The sequence below is a fragment of the Rhinopithecus roxellana genome, chromosome 12 (genome assembly GCF_007565055.1).
Source record: "Rhinopithecus roxellana isolate Shanxi Qingling chromosome 12, ASM756505v1, whole genome shotgun sequence".
NCBI classification, from domain to species: domain Eukaryota; kingdom Metazoa; phylum Chordata; class Mammalia; order Primates; family Cercopithecidae; genus Rhinopithecus; species Rhinopithecus roxellana.
In genome coordinates this window covers 49690818-49708870 of record NC_044560.1, presented here as the reverse complement: position 1 = coordinate 49708870, position 18053 = coordinate 49690818, and positions in this window count along the sequence as shown.

Below are 18053 nucleotides of genomic sequence, written 5' to 3'. Positions count from 1 at the left end.
TCTGTTCACTCTGTTGATAGTTTCCTTTGTTGTGCAGAAGCTCTTTACTTTAATTAGATCCCATTTTTCATTTTTCGCTTTTGAACACAATCCCATTCACAATTGCCACAAAAAGAATAAAATACCTAGGAATACAGCTAACCAAGGAGGTGAAAGATCTCCACAAGGAGAACTACAAAACACTGCTCAAAGAAATCAGAGATGAAACAAACAAATGGAAAATCATTCCATGTTCATGGATAGGAAGAATCAATACCGTTAAAATGGCCATGCTGCCCAAAGCAATTTATAGATTCAATGTTATCCCTATCGAACTACTATTGGCATTCTTCACACAACTAGAAAAAACCTATTTTAAAATTCATATGGAACCAAAAAGAGCTTGAATAGCCAGGACAATTCTAAGCAAAAATAACAAATCTGAAGGCATCACACTACCTAACTTCAAACTATGCTAGAGGGCCACAGTAACCAAAACAGCATGGCACTGGTATAGTAACAGACACATAAACCAATGGAACAGCATAGAGAATCCAGAAGTAAGTCTACACAACTGCAACTATCTGATCTTCAACTAACCTGACAAAAACAAGCAATGGGGAAAGGATTCCCTATTCAGTAAATGGTACTGGGATAACTGGCTAGCCATATGCAGAATATTAAAACTGGATCCCTTCCTTATACCATATACAAAAATTAACTCAAGATGAATTAAAAACTTAAATGTAAAACCCAAAACTATCAAACCTCTGGGAAAAAAAACCTAGGCAATACCATTCTGTACACAGGAACAGGAAAAGATTTCATAATGAAGATGCCAAAAGGAATTGCAACAAAAGTCAATTGATTTTTCAATAAGAGAGTCAAGAAAATTCAATCATTTTAAAAAATATTCTTTTCAATAGATGGTGTTGGGACAACTGGATGTGCACATTCAAAAGGATGAGGTGGAACCCTTGTCTCACACCATATTAAAAAATTAACTCAAAATTCATCAAGAACTAAATGTAAGAGCTAAAACTATAAAACTTTTCTTAAAAATCGAAGGCATAAACATTTGTGATTTTGTATTAGGCAAGTGTGTGTTAAATATGACACTACAAATATGAGCAACAAAAGAAAAAATAGGTAACTTTGGACTTCTTCAGAATTAAAAAGTTTTGTGCTTCAAAGAACACGATCAAGAAAGAGAAAAGACAACCCATAGAATTCAGAAAATATTTGCAAGTTATGTATCTGATAAGGGACTTCTGTCTGGAATATATAAAGAACTTATGCATCTCAATAATTAAAAGACAACCAATATAAAATATGTGCAAATTATCTAAATAAATATTTCTGCCAAAAATTATACAAATGGCCAATAAGCATAACAAAAGATGCTCAGTATTCTTAGCTACCAGGGAAATGCAAATAAAAATCACAAGGTGATGCCACTTCACAACCACTAGGATAGCTATAATTGAAAATACAGATAATAACAAGTTTTGGAGCGAATGCAAGGAAACTGGAACCCATATACACTGCTAGTGGGAATGTAAAATGGTGCAACCACTGTGGAAACCAGTCTAGTAGTTCCTCAAAAGGTTAAACAGATATATAGTGCAGAAAATTCTCTTCTGGGTATATACCCAAGATAAATGAAAATATACTCACTTGTACATGAATGTTCATAGCAGCCTTCTTCATCATAGCCAAAAAGTGCAAACAACCCAAATGTTCATCAACTGATAAATGGACAAATAAAATGTAGTTTATCTGTACAATGGAATATTATTTGGCAATAAAAAATGAAGTAGATATGTGCTACAACCTCAAAAACATTATGTTAATTGAAAGAAGCCAGTGATACATGCACACATATGTTTATTACAGCACTATTTACAATAGCAAAGACTTGAAACCAACCCAAATGACCATCAATGATAGACTGGATAAAGAAAATGTGGCACATATACATCATGGAATACTATGCAGTCATAAAAAAGAATGAGTTCATTTCCTTTGCAGGGACATAGATGAAGCTAGAAACCATCATCTTCAGCAAACTAACAAAGGAGTAGAAAGCCAAACATTACATGTTCTCACTCATAAGTGGGAGTTGAACAATGAGAACACATGGACACGGGGAGGGGAACATCATACACTGGGGCCTGTCAGGAGGTGAGGGGAAAAGGGAGGGAGAGCATTAGGACAAATACCAATGCATGCGGGGTTTAAAACCTAGGTGGCAGGTTGATAGGTGCAGCAAACCACCATGGCACATGTACACCTATGTAACAAACCTGCATGTTCAGCACATGTATCCCAGAACGTAAAGTAAAATAAAAAAAAAAAAGAAAGAAAGAAGCCAGTCATAAAAGACCACATACTATATGATTCTATTTGTGTAAAATGTCCATAATAGCAAATCTATAGAAACAAAGTAGTTTACTGGTTGTTTAGTACTGGGGGAGGGAACTGTCATGGGGGTGATAGAGGATACAGGATTTCTTCTGGGGAAAATGTAATTACAGCTCTAAAATTACGGTTATGGTTGCACAACTCTGTGAATATACTAAACACCATTGAATTGTAAATTTTAAATAAATAAGTTGTATATTATGTGAATTATGTCTCAGAAAAGCTGTTCTTAAAATAACCTGGGTAAGGGTGAGATAGGGAAGTGTAGGTGAGCAAATAAAGGAAACAAGATTGATTAACTAGGATTTCACCATGCTGAAGCTGACTAATAGTAAATGCAGATTCATGATACCATTCTCTCTACTTTTGTGCATGTTTGAAATTGTCCGTAATCAAAATAAATATAAATAAAAAACAGAAGGACATATTAGACTGTCAATAAATGGCACTGTTATTGTTAAATTACAGAGTCAAGCACCAAATTTAAGAACTCAGGCACATACCCCTAAATAACCTATCACACAATGCACAGTTTTGCTTTAACTTGCCTAAAGTCTCTTTGCAGGATTTGGCACTTTTCTTTCCATCCTGGCTCCAGAGGGACAGAGAACAACTGGTCATAGACGAAGAAATAGTTCATAACCCTGACTCAGCCCCTTCTTTATCTCTCTGTGGCCAGTCAGCCACCCACTCATGCCAATTTTCCTTCCAAAAGACCGTTATGTTTACCCATGCTTCATACCCACTGCCACTTATCTAAACCAAGCCCTTTGCAAATTCCACCAAGGTCACAGCAACAGCTGGTCTTCTCCACAGCCTGTCACATAGACTACCACTCTTACATCCAGTGCCCATCTCTCCTGCATACCACCAGCAGACTCTTTGCATGTGTGCCTGTATGTGTTCCTCTCTCCTACTCAAACATTTACAGGTTCTGTATTTCTTATGAGTTTCCATCATCTGATCTCATCCTATGAATCCAAACATTTTTCACCATTTCATAATTTGTATCCATTGGTCTGACTAGCACTTCCACCCTCTGTGTTCATTCAAGTAGCCACATGCTTCAGGTAAGGTGAATCTTGTTTAGTCTTATTGAACTATGTTATTCCATCTTTCTTCCCAATGATTGGTTTGGGAATGAGCATTGGATGGAATTCTGGAGAGTAATGCATGAGAGGGGGAGACTCTTCTCTCTGGACAGTAATGCATGAGTTGGGGAAAACTGCTTCTTAGGGAAAAAAAAAACATTGCTCCTAAGAAAATATGGAAGAAGAGACAGGGTCTTTCCCCCTGCCCCCACCTTCAGACCTTTTGGCATTGAGGAACAAAATACAACGCCTGGAACTGCTGCAGTCCTCCTGTGACCATGGAGACAAAGCCAAGAGAATGAGAGCGATGCTGCTGATCTGAAGGCATAAGTCACTGAACTGTTGAATTAAACCAGTCCTGGAACTGAGCTACCTCTGCCCATCTTGCTAAATGAAATAATAGCTGTCTTTATTATACGAGGCAGTTTTACTTCAAATTCTAAAACTTCTGTGAGCCCTCACATTCCACAGTCCTGTGACTTTGGTTTAGGAGTCAGTCAGGCTCTGATTTCCAAGCCTCACTCTGCCCCTCATTAGCACTGTGAACTTGGCAAGTTACTCACCTTTTCTAGTCCAGAGCTTCTCAAACTCTGGCTTGCATCAGAATCACCAGCGGGGGCTTATTAGAACAGATTTCTGAACACCACCCCTAGAGATTCTTGTTCAATACATTTGTGGTGGAGCGGGAGAATTTGCTTTCTGACAAGTTCCCAGTAACACTGTTGCTCAGAGGACCACACTTTGAGTAACATTGTCCTGCGCTTAAGTTTCCCCATCCAGAACATGAGGTATTCGGTAGTAGGTTTTATGAGGATCAAACATGATAATATAGGTACAGTGCTTGGCACAGTGTCTGTCACAGAATTATGGCTCAGATATGGTAGCTATTATTATTAACTTGAGAAAATGTTCATCTTGAAGTTGAGGGTTTGGTTTCTGCAAATTCTAGGTACAGACTCATTTTTCTGCTGTTCTGGGGGCCCTGTGTAGCAGCCTTTCCCAGACAAAAGAGCCAAAGAAACCTGTTGACTGGGAATATTAACTAGGTGGCTGTGGGAGAATGACATGAGGGATTTGCTGGGATTATTGAAAATCATCCGAAATACTGCTGGTTGAGAAGCAGACGGGAGGAAAAATGGCCTTCACTTATCAGCCCTCCATTAAAATGGTTTGTAGTGTGTCTCAGCCTTATCCAAATGATTAAAGAGGTGAGACCTTGAAAGGGGGTGGGAGTGGGAACAAGACTGGCCAGGTTTAAAAACGAGGAGGCAATAAAAGATTAGTTATTAAATAAATGAAGTTCAGGAAATGATCCAATGTCTTGGGAGTGCTCAATCACAGGAGACGGGAGGCTTCTAACCTTGTAGAGTCAAAGAAAATTTACAGAGAAGCACATTACCTGAGGCATGCCATTCTGTTGTAGTTTCTCAGGGTAAGGACAAATTTAAAAGTCAGAGAAACATGAACTTTAGCATTTTTTATGAATTCTTCTTTTCTCTAAAATGCCTGATATATCTTATCTTTTAAAAAACTTCCCAGCAGTAATGTTTCTATTGCTGTCGTCATTGATATCTGTCATAAACACAGCCACTTACTGAGTCCTGAATGCATGCCAGGCACTATGCTAAGCATTTAACTACAGTATTTCATTTAATCCCTTTAACAATTCTATGACACAGGTTCGATCTTCATGCCTTTCACAGATGAGTAAATGGTTTCAGAAATGTGAAATGATTTGAGTCATATGGCTACTAAAAGTGACTTTAAGCTGGACCCAAATGGTACTTTAACTTTTCAAATTATTTGTTTCCGTATTTTCTCAATTTGTTCTCCCCAGGAAGTCAGGTAGGTATTTAATAGTCCTGTTTTACAGATAGGGATCAAAATATTTAGAGAATTTAAATGATATCTCCAAATGTAACTATGGATTTGAAGTTGTGAAATTAGAATTAGAACTCAGGGTACTCTCTCTACTATATCATACTGCCTTAGAAATTGTCTTTAAAATTATTTTTAAAGGTAATTTGCATGATACATATATTTATAATTCCTTTCCCATGAATAAATGAGAAAAAGAGTTTCCAAAATCTTTTATCATATGTTGATTTCACCTCCATTTTCATTTTCTTTCTCTATTTCTATTTCCATTTCTGTTTCCTCCCATTTCCAGAGTAGGTTTTACCCCTCCAAGCAGGTCATTTTCTGACTTTCCTGTGTATTTCAGGAGAGCCTGAGTGACTGAGTCATAGATTTTTATCTTCTTTTCTTTCCCCTCTTTCTTTTTAATTAGTCCTTACCACCTGTGACTTGCAAAAGGTCAGGTATTATTATCTCCATGCAAAAGATGAGGAGATTGAATCAACAGAAAGGTTAAGAAACTTGTCCGAGTCCACAGAATTAGTGAGTGTTCTTCCTGATCTCAAAGCCTGTACCCTTTTTAATTATTTACTTTGAATTGGCCAGAAATCTGACTTTGAGAACAGCCCATTTCTGCCCAAGATCAGAATAATCTTAAGCAAATTTCTTATTTTCTGTGGTCTCAGTTTCCTCTTCTGTTAAATGGAATTTCTGTAAAGGTTAAATGAGATAATATGTGTAAAGCATTTGCCACTGTGCCTTTAGTAGAAGACATCGACAAAAGTGGATTATGTGTGTGTGTGTGTGTAGATACTACATGCATATGTTTATATATCTTTATATATACCTATATAGTCATTATTATGTATTGTCATTATATAGTGTTGTATGTTTTATGAGCCTCATTTGTTTTAGAGTTTAAAAGACTTTTAATTAAAGTATAATATACATACAGAGAAGTACACATATAAAGATATGGCTTGATGAATTTTCACATAGTGAATACATCTTAGCAATGAGCACTCAAATGAAGCACCCCAGGGCCCCTTCATGCCTCCTTCCAGTCGCTGTTCACCATCACCATGCCACTAACCTAACCTCTAGTAGCACAGACCACTTGTGTCTACTTTTGTACTTTATATATGTATAATCGTGCAGAATTATTATACTCTTTTATGTCTGGCTTCTTTCATCAACATTATGTTTGTGACATTGCATAGAATTATAGTCTGTTCATTCACATTGTTGTATAATATTCATTGTGTGAATATACCTCCATTTATTTATTCTTCGTGGTCTGATTTCAGACTTTCAAAACACCCTGTGAGCTAGAAGACAAAGCACTGCTATCCTCACTTAATAGATGAAGAAACTGAAGTTCAAAGAGGCATTTTCATTTGTGAAAGTTCAAATAAATCATATGAGGGCCAGGCCCAAAACTCTTGCCTCCTGATTTCTAAATCCCAATTTTCAAATCCCATTCATTGAACCACACATTTCCACTACGTGTGCAGACGCACGCACCAGATAAGCCCCCTTAGTACTCCTGAGGATGAGTCATCCTCCAACTGCCAATTCAGGGAGAGTTTGGGAAAGTTCTTAAGGGGTGCTTTTGTTGATTTTCACATACAGTATTAGGCTGTTAAGTAAGAAGAGGCCTGGGCTGGGCTAATGGAGAAACTCATTCTAATTCTGCCTTTGCCACATTGCTGTGACTCACTGGGCAGATATTCTCATTTTGGGGGGGCCTTTGTTGAAAGGAGAAAATGTATGTGAAGACCTTTATCAAGGGGAAGTGAGTAAGGGAAAGGGAAGACAGTTTGCATTTGCTGGCCCTGATCCTGCTCTGGAACAGGGACAACCAGGATGAGTAAAACATCATCCCTGCCTTCAAGAAGTTCTGCCTGGTAGAAGAGAGTGAGAAGTTAATGACACCTCCAATACAGTGTGAGAACTGCAACAGGCGCCTGCAGAAGCCCAGAGCATGGGTGCCAGACCCAGCCTAGCAGGTGGCATCAGGGAAGATTTCTTCGGGGAGGAGATGCCTGAGCTGGATTTTGAAGAATAAATGAACTAACTAGCCAGGTTCCAACATGTGGGAAATTATATTCTAAAGCAGTGGCTATCCATTCAAACCATCTGGGAAACTTTTAAAAATACTAATGATTGGATCTCCTCCAGAGGAGTTCCTAATTTAATTGGTTTTGAGTGGTACCCAGGCGGTGGTATTGATTTGAGCTCTCTGGTTGATTTTATTGTGTAATCAGGGCTGAGAACTGTGAAGATCAGCAGAAGAAACTGCTTGAGTACGATCAGGATGACTAAACCACCTTCCTCTTTGGGAAACTACTAGAACTTACTTGTTCCTGAAACAAGAAAGGTAAAATAGAAGGAGTTATGAGATGAGAATATGCACAGGATCAGATGAAGAAAGTCCTTGTTTGTGAACTAAAGAGGTTGACTTTTACCCCAAAGGTGATGGGACAACATTAAGGATTTTAAGCAGGGGAGTAACATACCAGATTTATATTTTTATGTGGTCAAACATATATAATAAAGTTTCTCATTTTAACAATTTTTTTTTTTTTTTTTTTTTTTTTTTTTTGAGACGGAGTCTCTCTCTGTCACCCAGGCTGGAGTGCAGTGGCGCAATCGCGGCTCACTGCAAGCTCCGCCTCCTGGGTTTACGCCATTCTCCCGCCTCAGCCTCCCGAGTAGCTGGGACTACAGGCGCCCGCCACCATGCCCGGCTAATTTTTTTTGTATTTTTAATAGAGGCAGGGTTTCACCATGTTTGCCAGGATGGTTTTGATCTCCTGACCTTGTGATCCGCCCGCCTCGGCCTCCCAAAGTGCTGGGATTACAGGTGTGAGCCACCGTGCCCGGCTTAACAATTTTTAAGTATAACATTTTGTGGCATTAAGTATATTCACGTTGTTATACAACCATCACCACCATCCATTTGCAGAACTTTGTCATCTCCAGCTGAAACTCTGTACTCATTAAACACTAATTCCCTATCTTCCCCTCCTCCCAGACCCTGGAAACCACTATTCTACATTCTGTCTCCATGAATTTGACTACTATAGGTACCTCATATAAGTGGAATCAACATTATTTCTTTCTTTGTGACTGGCTTATTTCACTGAGCATAATGCCCTCAAGATTCAACCATGTTGTAGCCATGTGTCAGAATTTCCTTCCTTTTTAAGACTGAATAATATTCCAGAATTTCCTTCCTTTTTAAGACTGAATAATATTCCAGAATTTCCTTCCTTTTTAAGGCTGAATAATATTCCATTATACATATACCGCATTTTCCATGTATTCTGTAATTGTGTGTATACCACATTTTGTTTATCCATTCATCCATCTGTAAATAGTTGGGTTGCTTCCACCTTTTGGTTATTGTGAATAATCCTGCTGTGAACATGGGTGTACAAATATCTGTTTGAGTGCTGCTTTCAATTCTTTTGGGTATATATCCAGAAGTGAAATTGCTAAATCATATAATAATTCTGTGTTTAATTTTTTGAGGCATCACCATACTGCTTTCCACAATGGCTGCACAGTCTACTTTCCTACCAGTAGCATGATGCACAGGCATTCTAATTTCTCCACATTCCTGCCAAACTTGTTATGTTCTGGATTTTTTTTTTTTTTTTTTCTGGAGAGCAGTGGCACGATCTCGGCTCACTGCAACCTCCGACACCCTGGTTCAAGCAATTCTCCTGCCTCAGCCTCCTGAGTAGCTGGGATTACAGGCATGCATCACCATGCCCAGCTAATTTTTTTGTCTTTTCAGTAGAGACGTTGTTTCACCATGTTGGTCAGGATTGTTTTGATCTCCTGACCTCATGATCTGCCCGCCCTGGCCTCCCGAAGTGCTGGAATTACAGGCATGAGCCACCGTGCCTGGCCCTATGTTCTGGATTTTTTGGATTTTGTTTGTTTGGTTGTTTGGTTGGTTGGTTGGTTGGTTGACTGGGTTTCACATACTAGCCATCCTAATGCATGTGAAGTGATATCTCATTGTGGCTTTGATTTGCCTTTCCCTAACATTTAGTGATATTGAATATCTTTTTTTTTTTTTTTTTGAGACGGAGTGTCGCTCTCGCCCAGGCTGGAGCGCAGTGGCTGGATCTCAGCTCACTGCAAGCTCTGCCTCCCGGGTGTACACCATTTTCCCGCCTCAGCCTCCTGAGTAGCTGGGATCACAGGCGCCTGCCACCTCGCCTGGCTAGTATTTTTTAGTGGAGACGGGGTTTCACTGTGTTAGCCAGGATGGTCTCGATCTCCTGACCTCGTGATCCGCTTGTCTTAGCCTCCCAAAGTGCTGGGATTACAGGCTTAAGCCACTGCGCCCAGCCTGAATATCTTTTTAAGTGCTTATTCATTTTTTGAATATCTTCTCTGGAGAAATATTTATTCAAGTTCTGTGCCTAGTTTTAAATTGGATTGTTGTTTTGTTGTTGAGTTGTAGGAGTTCTTTATATATTTTGGACATTGATTCTTTATATGATGTATGATTTGTAAGTATTTTTCCCATCTTATATGTTGCCTTTTTGCTCTGTTTATAGTGGCCTTTCACACACAAAAGTTTTTTAATTTTGATGAAGTCTAACATCTATTTTTTCTTCTGTTGTACTTTTGAGGTCATATCCAAAAAATCATTGCCAAATCCAATGTCATGAACAATTTCCCTTATGTTTTCTTCTAAAAGTTTTATATTTTTAACTCTTTTGTTGAGGTCTTTGATCAATTTTAAGTTTGAATATGGTGTAAGGTAAGGGTCCAGCTTCATATTTTTGAATGTGGATAATCAGTTTTCCCAATGCTGTTTGTTGAACAGATTGCCTTTTCCCCCATTGACTGGTCATGACACCCTTGTTGAAAATCACTGGACCATATATGCAACGGTGTACTTGTGGGTTCTCTATTCTATTCCATTTGTCTATGTCTATCTTTATACCTTTATACCAGTACATCACTGTTTTCTGTGTGTGCTTTTTGTTTGTTCATTTTTTTGAGAGACGAGGTCTCGCTCTGTTGCCCAAGCTAGAGTGCAGTGGCGTGATCATAGCTCACTGCTGCCTTGAACTACTGGGTGATCCTTTTGACTCAACCACCCTAGTTGCTGGGACTACAGGCATGAGTCACCACCCCTGGACTCACTGTTTTGATTACTATAGTTTGCCATAAGTTTTGAAATCAGGAAGTCAAGACCTCCAACTTTGTCCTTCTTTTTCAAGATTATTTTGACTAGCTGGGTTCCTCAAAGTATCAGACACATTTTAGAACAGATTTTTAGGAAAAACATCCAAAAAATTTCTGAAAAAAATGTCATTGAGATTTTGATATAAATTGCATTTAATCCATAGATTGCTTTGAGTAGTGTCAACGTCTTAATAATAAGTCTTCCAATCCATCACCACAGGCTGTCTTTCCATTTACTTGTGTCGTCTTCAATTTCTTTCAACAATGTTTTATAGTTTTCAGTGTGTAAGTCGTTTGTTTCCTTGGTCAAGTTCATTTCTATTTTATTATTTTTGTGATGCTACTACAAATAGAATTGTTTCTTAATTTCTTTTTCATATTACCTATGTTGAGTTTATAGAAATGCAGCTGATTTTTTGTGCATTAATTTTGTATCTGGCAACTTTTCTGATTTATTAGCTCTAGCAGTTTGTTGTGGAATTCAAAGTTTTCGCTAAATCAGATCGTACCTCATCCACTAACAGATACAATTTTAATTCATCCTCTCCAACTTGGATACCTTTTATTTGTTTTTCTTGCCTAATTGCTCTGGACAGGAATTCTACTACTGTGTTAAATAGAAGTAGCAAAAGCATCTTTCTTATTCCTAATCTCAGAGAAAAAGCTTCCAGTTTGTCACCACTGAGTATGAGGTTAGGTGTGAGTTTTTCATGTATGGCCTTAATTACATTGAGGTATTTTTTTCTATTCCTAGTTTTATAGTGTGACTTACATTTACAAAAATACTTTAGCTGTCACATAGAGAATGGACTGGGTAGAGATAAGCTGATAGTAGGGAGACCTTTTAGAAGCTGTTGTAATAGTTTAAGCAAAAGATGATGTAGTTACCAATTAGGATAGTATTAGAAAGAAATGGAGAGGAGGAAATAGTTATGAGAAACTTTTAGGAAGTAAGGTTAGCAGAATGTAGTGACTAATTGGATATGCTAGAAGGTAAGGTTCAAGGATGCTTTCCAGGTTTCTGACTTGGGAAACTACAGAGGGGTTGTTTTATGAGGAATGATGATGAGTTAGTTAAGGATGAAGCACTCGGGGACAAGCAATTAGAAGAATCATGAACTTAAAAAGAAAGGCATGGGCTAGGGATGGAAATTTTTGAAATATTTCCACCCAGGTAGTGGTCAAAACCATGTGTAGGGATGGGTTGAGCAAGAGTTACAAAAACAAATGCCTGGAGGGGCCAGACAGGCAACAACCATAGTGGATGGTGGCTCATGCAATACACCAAGGGAACTTAGGACCTGGGGCAAATGAGTTTGCAGGCCCTGACCAGTGCAATCAGCCAAGGAAAGCAGACTTCTGGTTTCTGTCCTGCCCCCATCCCATTCCATTGTTCTCCCTTAAGAACATAGAAGGAGGCCGGGTGCAGTGGCTCATGCATGTAATCCCAGCACTTTGAGAGGCCAAGGCAGGTGGATCACCTGAGGTCAGGAGTTCAAGACCAGCCTGACCAATATGGAGAAACTCCGTCTCTACTAAAAAATACAAAAATAGCCAGGTGTGGTGGCGCATGCCTGTAATCCCAGCTACTCAGGAGGCTGAGGCAGGAGAATCACTTGAACCCAAGAGGCAGAGGTTGTGGTAAGCTGAGATCGTGCCATTGCTCTCCAGCCTGGGCAACAAGACCAAAACTCTGTCTCAAAAAAAGAAAAATAAAAAGAAGAGCATAGAGGATAGGTTCCATCATCTTAATGGAATTTCAGGGAACGTGTCAGACCACTGGAGAGATAATTTGAGTCAAGAGGGGCCTCCCTCCCTTCAGCACATTTGACATCATCACAGAGGCAGACGTGGCTCTAGTTGTAATTGGCTCTGTTCTTCGCTGTGTTCCTTAGCAGCATTGCTCAGAGCAGTGACCGCCAGGAGCTAAAGTTGAGGAGCCTGCGGGGCCTTAATAGGGAGAGCCAAGAGATCTCGAGGCCAAGGCCAGCAGGCCTGGCTCCTGTTTCAGGGCCTGGAAGCTTAGTCCTTCAAAACATCAACATATTAATGACCTGCTGAAGGCTTGGCTTTCCATGCTTGGGACATTTAGAAAGAAAAGGTTTTTTTTTGTCTTTGTTTTTAATACATAAATAACACAATCTGACTTTTTAGCACAGCAGAGAGGTCTGAGCAGCCAGAATAGGAAGACCCCCCACAGGGGTGAATTTCTGAAGCCAGTTCTTGCACGAGCCTGAAGCTCCAGGGGGACTCAGGCCTGAGCAGCCAGAGGTCAGCATCTCTGTTTCCATTTTTTCCTATAAATGGCAGTCCAACTAGGGCAGGGGAGCAAGGCAATTGGCCTGGGTTGTTGGAGCTGTTTGTTTGATCTGCTGGATTGAACAAACTTAGCATGTCTGCGATTTTGCCCTTTCGATGGCTATATGGACCAGGCAGGAGATTTTAGGAGGCCCTTTCTGGTGGCAGAAACAATCAGCTCTGTTAAGCAACCAGCAAGCAAACACACTCATTCTTCAAAGCCTGGCTCAGATGTCATCTTCTGCATTCAAACCTTTTCTATTTCATTCCTTTAGGACCCCATAACATTTACTTGTGTTATGTGCCTCACTGGGCCTCGCTTTGAGCTTCTCAAAGGCAAGAAGAGTCTGATTCTAATTCTACATGTGTGTACTTTAGGATCAAGCTAGGTGCCTCATACACACCCAGTGTTTAAATGAAATAATGCATGGCTTAACATTTTATTAATGTAGTGTTCCTTCCTTCACACTGCCAACTTCCTGTGGCTCCTATGTAATCTTACAGCTATTGTATTAGTTTCCTAGAGATGCCATGACAAAGTACCACAAACAAGATTGGCTTAAAGAACGGGAATGTATTGTCTATAGTCCTGGAGATGAGAAGTCCAAAGTCAAGGTGTCCATGGGGCTGATTCCTTCTGAGGGCTATGAGGGAGCATCTGTTCCAGGCCTCCCTCCTAACTTCTGGTGGTTTGCTGGCAACCTTTGGCATTCCTTGGCTTGTTGATGCATCTTTCCAATCTCTGCCTTCCTTCGTGTTCATGTGGCATTGTCCCTGTGTGCATGTCTAAATTTTCCCTTTTAATAAGGACAACAGTCATATTGGATCAGGGCCAACCCTATTCCATTATGACCTCATCTTAACTCATTACATCTGCACTGACCCTATTTCCAAATAAAGTCACATCATAAGGTACTAGAGGTTAGGTCTTCAAATTCTAAATTTGGAGAGGACACACACCTACTCATAACCATCGTGTTTTACACTTAGCAGTTTTCAAAGAGTTGTCCACTCTCACAGCCTTCTTGAGGTTATTAAGGATTACATCCTATTCTCATGAGGTTGAGGTATCTCAGAGGGAGCTCTGCTCTAAAAGGACAAGTGACTCCTATTTCTTTGCCTCAGTTTTCTCATATACAAATCACAAAGGTAGAGTAAATAATTCCTTGAGCCTCTCTTAGATCTGAGATCCTTGGATTTTTTTCTGGAAATCAGTAACCCCAAGGCCTGCTGTCTTTTCTAGGAGTTCTCTCATCTCTAACTAGCAGCAACCTGACCATTAGAATACCTTGCTGTTTCTTTTGCTAATCTGTTTTATGTCTAAAACTTATATCCTATCCCTTTCTTGGCCTCCTCACTCTGGAGTTCTCATTGCCCAAGATTTCACAACTTAGTTAATAAAAGTACACTTGTTGGCGTTGTCATCGATCAATGGTATTTCTCATTTTTTATTCAGTAATTTGGACAATCTCACACAGTTTGTCAGTTTACGGTTTTTGCTGTGTATATGCAGAGGTGCACTCATAATTTAATTTTGAAAAACCTTGAAGAAGATGTTATCCAAACGGACAAAAGGGACTTCACAGTTGTAAAAATAATGATCTAGCCTTCTCTGACTCTTTGCTGTTTTAAAGAACTACTAGGTCTGGCATCTGTCCAGTATTTGTGTGGCCTAAACCCATTTTATTCACCCCTATGAACCACTTCTTTTCTTTATGCATGTTTCATTAAGGCACATTGTATATATCTATGTGTTTCTCTGTGCATATTAATATTGTCAAAAGACAAAATTACAACAAATCTAGCGATCCTAATTGACTTTTGTTTGTTTCCAGAATTAGGCAACACCTCATTCTACAAAGCAGTTTCAGTGTTCCCATAAGCCAAGCAGAAGATGGTTTTATAAACAGAAAGGGGCCAAGGAAAGCAGAAACAGAAAACAAAAAGCAGATTGGTTGTTTCAAAGTTACTTTCCTTATAAAGGTCAAAGCAGAGGGAACTTCATTATCATGCCAGCTAAAACTAGCTTGTTTGAGGATTTGGCTATTCTTTCTCACTCTGTTGATGTATCAGAAAGTCAGATAAACAATTTTGTCTAGCTTGGTGATGTGGAACTTTAACATGAATGACTCCATTTTGGTTTGGTCTTTTGGACCTGGTACAGGAGCTCAGTCCAAACCAATGGCCTCCTATAAATTTTATTTAAAATTATCCATTTCTCCCTTTATGCTTTTGTTTTTGATATACTGTACTCCTGACAAATGGCCTTTCTCCATCATCTGCTAAGACTCAGCTAAAATGCTACCATCTCATGAAGCTCCCTCTTACTTCCCCAAGCAACAGAACTTACGTCATTGACTGAACGCCATTGTACTGTATCTGTACTTTTCTCTGGCACTTACTCACTTTGTACAAGCACACTCAGCTTCACTACTTTTCAGCTCTAACTCTGAGTAAGTCAGTTAAACCCTCAAGCCTCAGTTTATTCATCTGCATGATGGGAACCATAATACCAACATCTAGAGTAGTTATGAGAATTAAGACAATAAATGTGAATGTCCTAGAACACAACAGATTCTCAATACATATTAGTTCCCTCTCTCATCCCCTGTGTCAGGGTTTGTGTATTTGCTCATTTCTGCATCCCCCATCACCCTCTAGAATACACCTGGCATTTTTCTGCATGCTTAATTCAAGATGGATACATGAATGGATGGAAGGTAAATTACATGGCCTATGAGAAAAATTGCTAATACATTGGGCTAATACTTTTATCCAAACAATATCAGAGTTGAGTCTTCATTGGTGAAAATCCTAATCTAATTAGTAAGTAAATGAAAGTACTTTATGGCCTCTACTTACAGTCCCCAACCCCCAACACCACCACACACATGTATTTTGTTTTTTCATTCACTGCTGCCCAGATACTCAGCTGCCTCTTGGATGCTTTATTCAAGTCTGCCTTTCTCTCTGGACTTAACTTATTCTCTCTATTTCCTCTTCTTTCTCTCTCCATGTCTATCACAATTTACCTGTTTCCTGTGCTAATCACTTATAGCTCCAATTATCACAAAGAAAGGTCTTTATTTGGTGTTAAGAAGGGCTTAACGATGTGGTAGCCAGCCTCCAAAAGGACTCCTAATAAGTGTCACTTTCTGGAGTTTATGCCCTTCTATAGAGCCCTCCCATATTGAATAAGGATTACTTTATGGCTAATAAAATACTGAGAAAATGACAGTGTGTGATGTCAAGGCAATGTCATAAAATACATTGCTGCTTTCACCTTGGGCTCTTGGATTGCTCCCACTGGGGGAAGACAGCCACCATGTTGTAAGGACATTCAAGCAACCCTGTAGATAGATTAATACACAGAAAAATTAAGGCCTCCTGCCAGCAGCCAGTACCAACTTGCCAGTCATATGAGAGAACCACCATGGAAGTGGATCCTCTAGGCCCAGGCAACCCTTCAGATGACTATAGCTCAGTCCAACACCAAATTCAATCTTATTAGAGACTTCAAGCTTAAAACATCAGCCAAGCCACTCCCAGATTCCTGAGCTACAGAAACTGAGAAATAATAAATATGTATTTTTGTTTAAGGCCACTGTGTTTAGAGGGGATTTGTGGCATAGCAATAAATAACTCATATATTGGGTTACCCTGATGCTACTGGGTCCAAATAGTAAAATCCCTGGATTCCAGGAAGTATAGGTCCAGTGAGGGAGAGACTGGGAGCAGATGGAAGCCTCTCGTGTCCCTATGAGTTAAAAGTAGGAGATCCTTCAACCACTGGTAAAACTGCATGGCAGTATCCACAGAAGGTAAACATGTACAAATCCTAATGTTCAGAAATTCCACTTGCAGGTATGTACCCAGTGGAAATGGGTTCACCAAAGACACATGCAAGAATGTTTGTTAACAGTATTATTGATAATAGCCAAAACCCAGGAACAACCCAGATGTCCATCAACAGTAGAATGGATAAACACATTGTAGTGTATTCATGAAAACACTGTATAGCATTTAAAAGAAGCAAGCAAGCTATAACTACAAAAAATAATACGGATAAATGTCTCAAATAGTGCATAGAGTGAAAAAGCAAGCCAGTTATAAAGAATATCTATTTGTGATTCTACTTGTACAAAATACAAAACGGCAAAATTAGTCTATAATGTAAAATACCAATTGTATTTAGGGGACATAGTGAAAGGGGTTTCCAGGCACTAGGAATCTTCTTTTATTTTTTTGTCTTTTAACTGCTAATAGCCTGGACAGATTCTCATTTGAAAAAACTCAGTGAGCTCTACACTTAGGATTTGTGTACTTTTCTGTATGGATATTATACTTCAATAAACAATTTAGTTTAAAAATCTTACCAAGTTTTAAAAAGAAATAGGTGTACCTGAGAGCAGCAAATGTTTCAAAAGGATCTTGCTTTATACTGAGGAAGGAAGTAGGGGATGAAAAATTCTTAGTTTGCTATTAACTTGCTTGGGCCTCACTTGCCTAATAATAATAATAATAATAAAATAAGTTAATATGTATTGTGTACCAACTATACTCAAAGCATTATGTCCAGCAAATAAGTACGGTATTTTATCTAAGATCAAAACAATTTTTCAAACCAGATAATATCATACTCATTTTACAAATGTGGAAGCTGAAGTCAAGAGAAATTGAATAACTTTCCCAGAGTTACAACATGTACCAATGTCATAGGCTACACTTGAACCCCTATCTCTGGTTCCTAAGACTTCATTGTTTTCAACAATTTCATTATTATGCTAAAAAGAGGGAGGGTAAAGAATGTTTTACATTCCATAAGTACATGATTAAGAGCTATGCATATTAAACCTATATGTTCATGTGTGTATATGTATATATTATGTATGTATGTACATACCTGCTTATAGGTATGTGGGTGTATGTGAGTGTTCACATAGTAAATCATGTAAACTAGGCTCTGCCGGCCCAGTGCCAAGATCTACAGGGAAACAAAAAAATATAAAGATTTGCTGGAATGGCTCGGAATATTTGACTTTTGGCGTTGTGTAATTCAAACATCTGAATAAACTCTCTCTCTGCTTTTCACCCAGATATTTACTCAGTACAGATAAGTAGCTCCGGCTCAGTGATCCAGCAGGTGAACTGATCAGCATTCCTTCCTGTAATGCTTTCCTTGCTTCT